Raw genomic sequence first — 14,182 nt, 5'->3', positions numbered from 1 at the left:
GTCTAAAGACAGGCAAGTAAGTTTGTGATTGAGAATCAAATTGCCTGGTTGAAGGCATATTGCTGAAATCACTGGTATTAACTTTCAGTTAGCACACATGCCATGCTAAAAAGAACCAAAGTATCCCAGGTTATAGGGAAACATTACCAAATTTTCTACAATCAACATGATGGCATGCTATGACATGGGAGGAAGAGCTTTAGTGCAGATGTACCTTGGATCCCGAACGCCTTGCAAGTTGAATGTTTTGGCTCCAGAACGCTGCAAACCTGGAAGTGAGTGTTCCGGTTTGCGAATGTTATTTGGAACCCGAACGTCTGACGCGGCTTCCGCAGCTTCCGAAGCTGCACCTTGGTTTCCAAACGTTTTGGAAGTCGAACGGACTTCCGGAATGAATTCCGTTCAACTTCCGAGGTGCAACTGTATAGTCATTAGTATCCTACATTCATCACTATCTCATGGCCTAGGAAGCATTCATAATATTTGGTTAACTGGGGCTTGTATTCAGTGCAGCGGTAGGTAACTGTCCTGTCAGTCCCGGGGTTTTTACTTACAAAATTATACATCCCTGCTCTCCTCCTTGCAGCATGCCCTGCACCCTCCCCAAATTTGTTCCAGAAGCGGGTGGCGCTGTGGGTAAAACCTCAGCGCCTAGGGCTTGCCGATCGCATGGTCGGCGGTTCAAATCCCTGCGGCGGGGTGAGCTTCCGTCGTTCGGTCCCAGCTCCTGCCCACCTAGCAGTTCGAAAGCACTCTTAAGTGCAAGTAGATAAATAGGGACCGCTTTCTAGCGGGAAGGTAAATGGCGTTTCCGTGTGCTGCTCTGGTGCCAGCTCGCCAGAGCAGCTTTGTCACGCTGGCCACGCTGGAAGTGTCTCCGGACAGCGCTGGCCCCCGGCCTCTTAAGTGAGATGGGCGCACAACCCTAGAGTCTGGCAAGACTGGCCCGTACGGGCAGGGGTACCTTTACCTTTTACAGGGGAAGGAGAAGGGGAAAGTCCCATTGTGCAAGCAGAAATTATTGTGTTGATGGGATGCTTACTTACCACTGCACTGGATACAAACCTAGATATCTTGGATCAATGGGAGATGTGAAGCTAGGGTTTCAGTGACATGGTCTTTTACGTAAGGGACCCACATGGAAAATAGAGTGGAAAATATTCACAAATATTCAAAATTCAGTGAATTTCCAATTTTACTTTTCAGTTTTTTAACGAACTGTAGAACTTTACTCAATTTTTGCAGGTCAAAATTACTTTTTTCAAACGTAAAATCTTACCTCAGATTCTTGGCAATCTGCCATTATCTGTCAGCTGCCAAATGCCATCAGATATTAAGTATAATTGCATGTCATCTATAAAATGATGCTGAATGTCAAATACCATAGCAGGGCAGCTATCAAGTACTGTTAAATTCCAGATAACAGTATATGTCAGCTAACAAATACTGCTAAGCACTAAATTAGCATTGCATGCCAAGTCTCAAATACCGTCAACTATCAAGAACTAGTGAAGAACCGAATGTGGTAGAATGCCAAATACAGATTTGAAATACAAATATTTGAGCATTTGGAGGATTTTCAACATCAGCATTCACAATGAAGAATTTTGAGGATATTGCCACTTGAACTCTAGATTGAAGTCAGTGACAGAACGTGCACTGATTTTCAAGAAGCTGGATCTTCTCACACATTTAGAGATGTTTAGAGTCCTATTCAGGCATTATAATTTGCCTCATTGTGTGAGAAAATTCAAACATGCATGAGCTGGAGGGAGCATAACTCCCCAAAGCAGGAGACCATCAGTATACATGGAAACTTCCCACGTGATTTTGAACCTAGGTTTCTAATGACATGACAATGCTTCTGTGTGCATAGTAAGCCTCTCCTTCAGAAGTTCTGCCTTCAACTTCTGAAGGAGAAGCGGGACAACAATGGAAATGGAGGGGGCTGGGCGTGGCGTGCTTGCCCCCCACTCTCCCTCAAACAAAACTACTCTTATGGGTGACTAAAACGCCTGAAGGAGGCTTAGACCTGAACAGCTTAGATGGTTCGGTTCCTTAGCTGGTGACACTGCAAACTCCAGTTTAGTGTTATGGTTACCAGATTTTTTTTCAATTAACCCGGGGGACACTTTTTTTTTTTTGAAGCTGAGTAGCAATAGGGAGTCAGTAGTGGGGATGGTGAGGCAAAAGACCCTGGGCCCAAGCACACATGCATATTGTATAAAGGTGCAAAGCCCTTCTTTCGCACCCTGTGAAACATAAATGGGCAGAATTTTTAAAAAACTGAGCAACGGCCATCCGCCCATGACTCCCGAGCCTCCCCCGATCTCCTTCCCCCTTCCCCCTTTGTTTTGACTGATCAGGGGAGGCTCGGGAGTTGCGGGTGGGTGGCTGTTGCCCAGTTTTTTTAAAAACTCTGTGCATTTATGTTTCACAGGGTGCGAAAGAAGGTCTTTGCACCTTGCCTGGCAGAGAAACCGTGCGCCTTGCGCCCCTCCTAGGCAATGGCCGGCCGCCCGCGACTCCCAAGTCTCCTCCGATCTGTCAAAACAAAGGGGGCAGGAGATCTGTACCACCGGACTTCCCCGGTTCCCCTTCGGCAGTGGCAGCAGCAAGTAGTGAGCAGTTCCTGAAGCCAGCCAGAGCCAACTACGCTACCAGGCTGGCTCCAGCCTACTGAGACTATCGCTGCCACGTTTCCTGGGGACAGATTTGCAAATCTGGAGACTGTTCCCAGGAACCGGGGACGTCTGGTAACCCTAGTTTAGTGTCCTTATTACTGCTGGGTGGTTTGGTGAGTGTGCTGTTTGTGTGTTGCATTACTAAACCCGTTGAAAGGAGGGGAACCTCCCAGTTATTGCATGTTACTTAAGCTTAAAGCAACTGTGTTAAATCCATTAGATTCTGTTCAAGCTATTGCCTTGAGGATAGATGGGGACAGCATAAAAAAGGGGAAGAAGCCTTGCTGGAGTGTAACAGGCCTTCAAATAATAATTGCCCCCAAAGGCAATGAACAGCACCTACGCTTCCATAAATAAATCTGCAGTCACCTTTGGGTCCCCCCGCTCACCACCAGCAATGTATAGCCTACTCCTGCAGTTCATACTCACATCCTTCATGATTTCACTCAAAATTCTCCCATGCTGACAAATAACTGAGTGGGTTGAGTGGAATTTGGCTAACTTTTGCAGCACCTCCATGGGCAGGGCTGCCAGCTCAAATTGGGCTCCAAGTTGTGTATTCTTCACTAGGAATGGCATTATGGAAGAGCAGATTAGCCTCTTTTTAAGGATCTGGGGTTGGCAGATTTAAAAGGAAAATATCATTTTGTAATTGATAAAGATACAAAGGTGGGTCCCCCCCTTTGTTGTTGTTTTTTTCAGATGAGGGGTTCCCTGCCCTTCTTCTCAAGTAGGTGAATGCTCCCATAGTGTCTAAGATAAATTGAGAACATTAGTACCACACCCAGGGACGCGGGTGGCGCTGTGGTCTAAACCACTGAGCCTAGGGCTTGCCGATCGGAAGGTCGGCGGTTCGAATCCCTGTGACGGGGTGAGCTCCCGTTGCTCAGTCCCAGCTCCTGCCAACCTAGCAGTTCGAAAGTACGTCAAAGTGCAAGTAGATAAATAGGTACCGCTCCGGTGGGAAGGTAAACGGCGTTTCCGTGTGCTGCTCTGGTTCGCCAGAAGCGGCTTAGTCATGCTGGCCACATGACCCAGAAAAACTGTCTGTGGACAAATGTTGGCTCCCTCAGCCAGTAAAGCGAGATGAGCGCCGCAACCCCAGAGTCGTCCGCGACTGGACTTAACTGTCAGGGGTCCTTTATCTTTACCTTTAGTACCACACCCAAAAGACTCGTAAAGGACTATCTCCTTTCCCCCTCTCTCCCATTTTAAAAAATGTGGTTCTCAGGATATGGTTGAAAGGCACATGTGGTCACCCCTTGAAACTATTTAGGTCTGGGTCTGATCAGTGTCTGGATTGGAAAACTCCTGGCAACCATGTGTGCGCCATTTTGGGTTCTGTGATGGAAGAAAGGTGCAACAGAAATGTAATAGGGTGGGAATCCCTTCTCATTCTCAGCTTGGTTGGTCATATGTCTATATGTCTGGAAGTGAAAAGAAGCCACCCAAAATAAGATTGTGATTTGGACACAGAATACTCCCAGGACACACAGAAATATATTAGTTTGAGGGGAAATAGAGGGGAAGGAATTGGCCTAACAACTTATTATCTGGAAAGGCAATAAAAGGGATGAAATGGAAAAGTCCTGCACCCACCCCCATGCTGCACAAATAAAGCCCTTGCCCCTTACACAACCCAAGCCCTTCTTAATGAAACTTACTCTCAGTCTCAAGTAAGCGTCCAGCCTTAAATACTCAGCAGCACAGGAAATCCTGTGTCAGCTGAAGAAAGGTAGGGGTGTTTGTGTGTCAAAGTTGTAGGAGAAGCCTGTAGAGGCCAAATGCACCGAGAGAGAAGCCCAGGAAACATAGAAGCGGCCATTGCCCCAGAACTAGAATTTTTTTGAGCTCTCTGCTGCACTTACAGCAACCAGCACCGATTCTGTGCAGCGCTAAGCTTCAACACTTTCAGACCAGTTTCAAGCTGTCCCCATTAATGCCGATGAAAGTAAACAACGGGAATAATCAGCACTGGTGCAGTGTGGGGGGCACAGGGGGGTTTGCCCCAGGTGCAAAATTGTTACGGGGCGCAAGATTTCAACACCCAATGATGCCTCAATACAGCAGTGTGCTTCCATTGCTGGGCTCTGTTGAAAATGGCCTCTCCATGCAAACCAGGAAGTGACCTCTCCAGACAATGGAATGCCTCTTCTTTTCTTATCTCTGCAGTTGCGATCTCCTGGGTGACACCGTTAGGCAGTTGAATGTGCATGCATTCCCCCGGGCGCTGGCAACCCACACTACGTCACTCATAATCAGCAGCGGTTTAAAACACATAAATCAAGGTTTGTTTTGTCTTCAGTCATGGCTCTGCATTGTTGTTCTTGTCAAGTGATATGTGGCAATAAGAGTTTGATGCCTGAAAAAGGGAAACCATTATCTGGCTGGTATTCCACCACCACCACCACTTTCAGAGAATCCTGAGCTATGGGCACAACATAACCTGCATTAAAATCTCTGACTTCTTGAAAATAGCAAGATGTGCTAAAAAAGAAACATTACACTCTGCAAACGTCACATTATGGAGAAGAGAAAAGCAAATACAACCTGCCCCCCCTTCACTTGCAGCTGCCAGGGACAGAAAAGAAGGGAGTCACCAGAGTTTGTCAAATGTGGAGCTTGACTGACTTGAGAAATATGGAGAACAAGCAAATGATAAAAATCTGGGACAAGGGTGCTTAGCTTTGGTATGAGGCTGTGAGTGAGGAGCGCCCCCTTGGCAAAATAAAAAAATAAAAAATCAGCTGCCTTCTATCTCATAACTCTTTGAGTTGCCTCAGTGCCAAGTGGAAACCTTATATCTTAAGAAGCTCAACACTGCACACTGAAGCACATTTTTACTCCAAAGACATGGGAGGGCCACATATCACAGCAGAGCTGTGTTATTTTTAATGGAGCATGTGTTTGTCTTGTAAGTGTGTCAGTAGACAAGGAACGGGTCTCCGGTTTCCTTTCACCATCCCTAATGCGGGAGGCGAACTTTGACCAGCTCGCCCGTTGCCAAGAAGGAGGAGAGAAATCTTTTATACGACAAGAGACGCCACGACTGCCCAGATCACATTCACAACACATTCTCACCCAATATTTGTGTCCAGTTGTATGCATAGTAAGCTAAACTGGGGGTGGGGAGGCAGAGTGAGAAAAATATTTTTTAGAGCCAGCAAAAGTTGTGAGCCAGTTCCTGTTAAGGCAAAAGATTAGCAATCCTATAAACAGAACCAATGTACTTCTCTGGCATTTAATGTACAGCTGACTTGAAGCTGAAGGGACAGAGATCCCCCTGAGCTTGAATGGGAAAATCTTCCAGGACTGGTGCTTTCAGAACCAATTGGCAATCCATGTGTTTGACAACTCCGGCAAATGCATTTTTTCATTTACCACACAGGAACAAGTAGCATTTTAGCAGGAAATGCCCAAACTGAAATGCCAAAGGGGTATTTTGATCTTCAGTTCTTCCTTTCCCTCCTCTTTCCTTCTTCTTCTTCTGAAGAAGAAAAAAAAGGTAACCAATTTCAATTAAAATGGGTAATGGAACTTCTGGGTCAAGATGTTTCTTCCAACTGCTTTCCATGAAGCACACAATATAGATTCTCTCCATACTATATTTCAAAATACAATCATATTTCCAGCCAGCCAGCTGAGGCTGCTTCTTTCTTGCTCCTACAACTCCTAATAAACAAATAAATAATGAGATGGCCCATGAAACTTTCTGAACAGAGCCAGTGGCTGAGGAGAAACTTCTTACTGTCAGAGAGCATAGTCCATAGTCCCTTAGGGATTCCTGCCAAGGATTCCTGAAATGGAGGGTGGGGGGCTTCTACTAAGAAAAAAAATGCTTAAAACAAACAAATAAATGAGGATAATTAAAGATTATATGGTGATAGTCAACTAAGTCATACTTAGTAAACCCATTGAGGTTCTTTTCTGGATCCCTCTCATTCACTGATGTTAAGTGGGTAGTAACCAGATACATGTAGGGACGCGGGTGGCGCTGTGGGTTAAACCACAGAGCCTAGGACTTGCTGATCAGAAGGTCAGTGGTTCGAATCCCCGCCACGGGGTGAGCTCCCATTGTTCAGTCCCTGCTCCTGCCAACCTAGCAGTTCAAAAGCACGTCAAAGTGCAAGTAGATAAATAGGTACCACTCCAGTGGTAAGATAAACGGTGTTTCCGTGCACTGTTCTAGTTTGCCAGAAGTGGCTTAGTCCTGCTGGCCACATGACCCGGAAGCTGTACACCGGCTCCCTTGGCCAATAAAGCAAGATGAGCACCGCAACCCCAGAGTCGGCCACGACTGGACCTAATGGTCCCTTTACCTTTAACCAGATACATGGACTTTATTGTGTTAGACAGACTTGCGTTCCTTTGCCTGAAGTGTCCTTCCTGTGGAATGCCTTCCCCAGGGAAGTTTTCTGGTGCCAAAATGGTTACCTTCTCCATGGCAGAAGAATCCTTCCAACATATCACCTGAGCCAACCACTGCAATGGACCTGCTGCTCCTCAACATTCTTCCTTTTTCATTGTGTTTATATCTTATTTTGATTTTTTTTTAATTGTCATTTACGAATGCATAAATTCGTTCCACCAGCTCTGGAAATGTATTAAATTGAAGGGCGCCACCCATGGCTGACATGAAGGGCTAGCAAGGACTAGCAAGTGCTCCACCAAACATGTCCTGTTTGTTCCACCTCCAGGTGCTCCCAATAGTCTTTGCCACTCCTCGCTCCTCCAAATTAGCATTGCTCTTGGTAGCATCTTAGATAGAAAGGCAGGCAGACTGGCAGGCAGCTGGCAGCTTTATGTGTCTTCAAATGATGTTTAAGAGTGTATTCTTTATTAAATCTGTTTATGTATCTTCTTGGGCTGCGACTTTAAGAAGCACAAACTCATACCAGTGGATTTGCAGAGCTTTCAAAGTCATTAACTTTAGGTAGAGTCATTGTCTGCATTCTCTGAAAGAGTCAAAAGTATTCTGTTGATGTGTCAGGAGAAAGGGCCCCCATAAATTCTGCATTGAAGTAAATTAGCTGCTCTCCCTATATCTGTGCAGTTCCCTATCAAAACCCAGCCTTGAAAAAGGATGAGGAAAAACCCTGAAATGCAGACTTCCCCCTGTTACTTGTGTATGTTATATATTGCATGGGAATCTCCTCAAAAACAAATGGTCTTTTGCAGAAGCATGGCATGACAACTGCAATATTCTGTGTTGCCTTTGGGGAAAGGCAGTGGCGTCAGCTCCTTATATTCTCCAAGCATTACCTTCATCATTAAAATGATGCTCTTTGCTTTCTGAACCTTCCCTATAATGAGCACCTTGATAAGATGAAAAGCATTTGGTACTAGAGAGCCTTAAGGAAAGGAGAGAGGGGCTGTAAAATCTGGAAAACATATTCGTATTTTTTCTCCCTGGAAATGGGTGCTATTCATAAAACATTTAGTGAGTTCAAGGTCAACTTGTTCTCCTTCTGTACACTATTCATAACCGGCAGTTGACAACTTAGTGACAGTCAGTCCAGCAGTTGGCGTAAACCTGAGTTAACCTGTGCAGAGAAAATTATTTTTTTTCCTCATGGCATTTGTGATAAACCTGTACTGGATTGAAAAAAGGTTTGCTTGCTCCCCCAAATAACCATTAAAATACAGTGATGCATTTTTTTTTAAAAAAAAGTGAGCCTGGATAATGTAAATGTAATGTAAATAATGTAAATATAGGTAAAGGTAAAGGGACCCCTGACCATAAGGTCCAGTCGTGGCCGACTCTGGGGTTGCGGCGCTCATCTCGCTTTATTGGCCGAGGGAGCCAGCGTACAGCTTCCGGGTCATGTGGCCAGCATGACTAAGCTGCTTCGGGCGAACCAGAGCAGCACACGAAAATGCCGTTTACCTTCCCGCTGAAGCGGTACCTATTTATCTATTTGCACTTTGATGTGCTTTCAAACTGCTAGGTTGGCAGGAGCAGGGACCGAGCAACGGGAGCTCACCCCGTTGCAGGGATTCAAACCGCCGACCTTCTGATCGGCAAGTCCTAGGCTCTGTGGTTTAACCCACAGCGCCACCCGTGTCCCAGTGTAAATATACTATGATACAAAACATATAGGATTGGATCCAGAGTGTCCCATCTGTGAATAGAAAGTTTCTTTCCACCCCTATCATTCATCTCGGACAGTTCCGAGGGCCTTCTGGCGGTTCCCTCCCTGTGAGAATTGAGGTTACAGGGAACCAAGCAGAGGGCCTTCTTGGTAGTGGCACCCACCCTGTGGAACGCCATCCCATCAGATGTCAAGGGAACAAATAACTATCTGACTTTCAGAAGACATCTGAAGGCAACCCTGTTTAGGGACATTTTTAGTGTTTGATGTTTTATCGTGTTTTTAATATTCTGTTGAGAGTCCCCCAGAGTGGCTGGGAAAACCCAGTCATATGGGCGGAGTAGAAATATATTATTATTATTATTATTATTATTATTATTATTATTATTATTATCATCATCATCATCACCATCATTATTGGCAGAAGGCACCAAGTTCCACTGAAGAAGAGAAGAAAGGTGATTTTTATTTTATTTTCATTTTTTGCTGGTTTCCTCTTTGCCCTGCAACCCCTCCTTCTCTTTCATGGTGGTCCAAAGGGTCTCCTAAGCATCCAGAATAGATTTTCAGGGGCCACGGGGTATTGTGAGGGAAGGGAAACATGTAAAAATTGCCCCTGTCCCCCTATTCCTCCAGCATTAGTGAAACTCGGTTGAGTACAAGTCTGGATCAACTCATAACACTTTCATACAAATGAAGTGTATAATCATCAGTGACATAATGACATAACTTACAATGAAGACACAGAAAAAGAAGAAAATTTAAAATAAAATAAAAGCAGGGAAGAAGAGGGTTAAATAGGAGTTCAAGTGGGGAAAGTGGGGGAATGAGAAAGAAGGGTTCAGTAGGCTAAATAATATTGCTAAGTAATCTTTATATATTAAGTGTATCCTTCTAACTTCTACAATACATGGCTTCATAAACACCACCTGTTCATTGTTCCATGTTTACAACTAGCTCTGTGCAAAAAGAGAGATGATTAACTATATCTTAAGATTACATTATTGTCCAGTGTCTAGTTGTAAGCTGCTTTTCATCACATTTTATCTTAAGCCACTTTAGTGGAAATGTGGAACTCTAGTTGTGTTATGTCTCCAAAGAAATATGGACTGTGATAAGCACTTATCTCAGGCTGAGATACTCATTTTATATTGCTATACCTGTATAATTAGAAATATTCAATGCTTCATGCCACCAGCAGGAGGAGCCCTTCTGACAGAATATATACAGTTCTTTTGAAAAATTTTTTTATTAGAATGGATGACACCCCCTCAGTATTGCTTCCTAAATCCACCTCTTTCAAAGAGAATGGCAAAGCCAGTCAAGCTAAATGTGCATAGCAAGGAGTCTGAACCACTCCACTTCTGAGAGTCTCAACCACTTGGGTCTGCAACTTCATAATACTTTTCAAAATTTGAATATGGTGAGATTACAGAAATAAGGAAAGAAAGAAAGAGTTTTAGTACATTACTTCTTATCTGTCTTCCATAAGTGCCTAAGAACCTCTGTTTCATACAACCTCTGTGCCTGAAAACTTAAAAAAATATATATGTATTTTTCAAGTATTCAAAGCAATGCAATGGAACTCCTCTTACTCCGCCACTGGTCAGGAATCTCAGGCTTGAGGGACTAATTTGGTCCAACAAATCCAATTCACCTTTGAAAGTGAACTGGAAACTACAACTAATCCAGAATGCGGCAGCTAGACTGGTGACTGGGGGCGGCTGCCGAGACCACATAACACCGGTCTTGAAAGACCTACATTGGCTCCCAGTACGTTTCCGAGCACAATTCAAAGTGTTGGCGCTGACCTTTAAAGCCCTAAACGGCCTCGGCCCAGTATACCTGAAGGAGCGTCTCCACTCCCATCGTTCTGCCCAGATGCTGAGGTTCAGCTCTGAGGGCCTTCTGGCAGTTCCCTCCCTGCGAGAAGCAAAGCTACAGGGAACCAGGCAGAGGGCCTTCTCGGTAGTGGTGCCCGCCCTGTGGAACACCCTCCCAGCAGATGTCAAGGAAATAAACAACTACCTGACATTTAGAAGACATGTGAAGGCAGCCCTGTTCAGGGAAGTTTTTAATGTGTGACATTTAATGTATTTTTAATCTTTGTTGGAAGCCGCCCAGAGTGGCTGGGGAAACCCAGCCAGATGGGTGGGGTACAAATAAATTATTATTATCATCATCATCATCATTATTATTATTATTATTATTATTATTGAATGAGATCAGGTATGTGTCTGCCAAAGGCAGGGCTTGCAGGCACTGCTGATCAGCTGGTGGTTGATACCTGCAAAAGCACATCGTATTTCTAAATATACACCAATTAGCATATGCAATTATGCAGATTTGTGTCCTACTTTGCCCTCTCCCCCCTGGTTATGTGTAAGTGGCCACCCTGCAAAGGATTCTGGGAAGCGTTTTAGCATGTACAACACTTTCAGCTGAGCATTGAACGGAAAGAGTGATTTTTGTGGGCAAGTTTTTCAGGGAAGCTTGTCCACCATTACTGGGACCCTCAAAAAGGAGCCTATGATTAAATTTCCCACAGAACCTTAGGGTTCCTTACCACGCAGACTCACCCCCCCCATACACATATGGATTTGTATCCTACTATATCCGACAACATGCTCAAAGAGTGGCCAACACATTGGATCGCTTCCTTTGCAATCTCTTTGGGAAAATAACCAAGGAGGCTTAGGTAAAAGGTAAAGGGACCCCTGACCATTAGGTCCAGTCGTGGCTGACTCTGCGGTTGCGGCGCTCATCTCGCTTTATTGGCCGAGGGAGCCGGCTTACAGCTTCTGGGTCATGTAGCCAGCATGACTAAGCCGCTTCTGGCGAACCAGAGCAGCGCACAGAAACGCTGTTTTCCTTCCCGCCGGAGCGGTACCTATTTATCTACCTGCACTTTGACGTGCTTTCGAACTGATAGGTTGGCAGGAGCAGGGACCGAGCAACGGGTGCTCACCCCGTCGCGGGGATTCAAACTGCTGACCTGATCGGCAATCCCTAGGCTCAGTGGTTTAACCCACAGCGCCACCCGCGTCCCTTTTTAAGGAAGCTTATAGCCTAATAATAGACATATTTAAATAGAAGCAGGCCCCCCTGAGTTCAGCGAGACTACTTTTTAGTAAGTGACTACAGCCCCAAATATTGAACAGATTCTTTCCCACCCAATACTCAGAAAACAAAATAATTAGTTGTCTCGAATTGTTTGAGGGCTCTAGGCTAAGAATGCACACCCTCTTTCCTTGAGGAATATATCCCCCCTCAATTTATTAATAATTCCATTGCCTTCTTTTCACCTTTAACCAATATTCAAAACAGTAAGATTTGTGTCAAAAGAAATCAAACACTTTCAACAGTGAAATCCCCATCAGGAGAGATGGTATGCGACGCTGGTTTCAGTTCACAATAATGGACAGAGCTAGGCAAAGACACACATTTCCAAAACCCAGAGCTAGACGCAAGGAAGAAAAATTAATCCCTATATCTCATTTAGGATATAACGAAGAATCAATACTTGGGGGGAAATCTATGATTTTGCCCTGAGGTGAAATGCTAAGGTGATGGGAAAAACCTTTATTATAAATGAACTATGCAAAAAATTAAAAATCCACTACAGTTCATAAATGAAAGAATATTTCACAGTCAATTTTTGTCAAACCTTTGTTCATCCACATTGTCCTAAAATGGTTTATGGTGTCAACCCACAAGCAGTCTGGTGCTGTGTTCCTTCCTCTGTTCATATTTGTGCTTTACATACTTTCATCTTTTAGCCAGTGGTACTGTCCAAGCTCTTTCAAAACAGTCATGAATATATCTACCCATTATACAGAATCAGATGGTGGGCTCAGAATTCTGGACTATACCAGTTCAGGCTTTGGGTGGGTGGCAGTGGCGTAGCGTGGGGGGTGCAGGGGGGGCCGGCCGCACCGGGCGCAACATCTGGGGGTTAGGGTTAGGGGGCGCAAATCCACAGGTTAGGGGGCGCAAATCCACGGGTTAGGGGGCGCAAATCCACAGGTTAGGGGGCGCAAATCCACGGGTTAGGGGGTGCAAATTACTTGCCTTGCCCCGGGTGCTGACAACCCACGCTACGCCACTGGTGGGTGTGGCAGGTTGTATTTTCTTCCTGTTGTACAGTATCACACAGGCAGGGAGAAAGATTTGGTACAGTTCAGCAATATCTGGAGGGCCAAAGGTTCCCCACAACTGATGATGATGATGATATTTAAACCCTACCCATATGGCTGGGTTTCCCCATGGTACCATTAATAAGAACTAATACAATGCAGCACAAACAAGAAGAATGAAAGGAAGGGAGCGTAGGTCTCAGCCCCAATAAAATTACAGTACCCATTGGTTAGTGGCAGCAACACAGAGAAGGGAAACAGAAATTCATGTTGAGCCCATTTCCAAGAACATTATAAATTTCTAGGGCCAACCTACCAATAGAAGGAGTGGGCCACATCAGGCATTTGGGGCTCGAAAGGGCGGAAGATTACTAATTTTAAAATTGATGATTACTCTACATTTCCTGTCAGGGAGGGAGGGAGGCATTCATGGGATTTTCGCCATCAGCGGCCAAAGCAACTCAGGTGGCCTTGGGTACAGGGCCCGGGCAGTGGCTCAGTAATAAAGCATCTGCTTTGCATTCAGAAGAAGAGTTTGGATTTGATATCCCACTTTATCACTACTGTTAAGTTGTGGGTGAACATATCAGACGACACAGTGATTCTTCAAACAGCTCTTGTTTATTCACAGGCCAGGACAGAACTGAACTGAAGGGTTCAGTCAGCCTGCTTATATAGAGCTCCAGTACAACGTAACTGTAACAACTTTCTAAAACTATCCAATCACTGAACGTCACTTTCGATCCCTTATTTGCATAACTATCTACAGTATCCCCCTGCTGGCCCAGGGTGAGAACTTCAGTACATAACAACTACCCTAAGGGTAGTCCAGGTTCAATCCCTGGCATCTCTGGATAGGTAGGACTGTTAGTGTGCCCACCTGAAATCTCAGAGAGCCTCTGCCAATCAGTGTAGACAACAGTGAGCTCGATGGACCACTGGGCTGGCTCTGTATAAGGCAGCTTTCTATGTGTGGGAAGGGGGACATTTGCTTCTCTGCCTCAGGCGGCAAAATGTTTTGTACTGATCCTGGAAGCAAATAGCAAGGAGTGGAGAACTAAGGACTTGGCATGATGAAAGTCCCACCCACCCTCTCCTCTCCCGCAGTTGTTTAAATGATTTAGCTTTAGAGTAGGTGTCAGAATTCAATTCAAAATGTAAGTGAGGCAGCAGAGGGGAGAGAGAGAATCTATGTTTTCTTGATTTCTCCAGTAGTTCTCTGGTTCTGTTCTAGGGTAAGGAGGGGGCAGTTTATATTTTTCTAATTAAC

The sequence above is a fragment of the Podarcis vaucheri genome, assembly GCF_965113315.1.
Source record: "Podarcis vaucheri genome assembly, chromosome: 6".
NCBI lineage: Eukaryota > Metazoa > Chordata > Lepidosauria > Squamata > Lacertidae > Podarcis > Podarcis vaucheri.
This window is presented reverse-complemented; position numbering follows the sequence as displayed.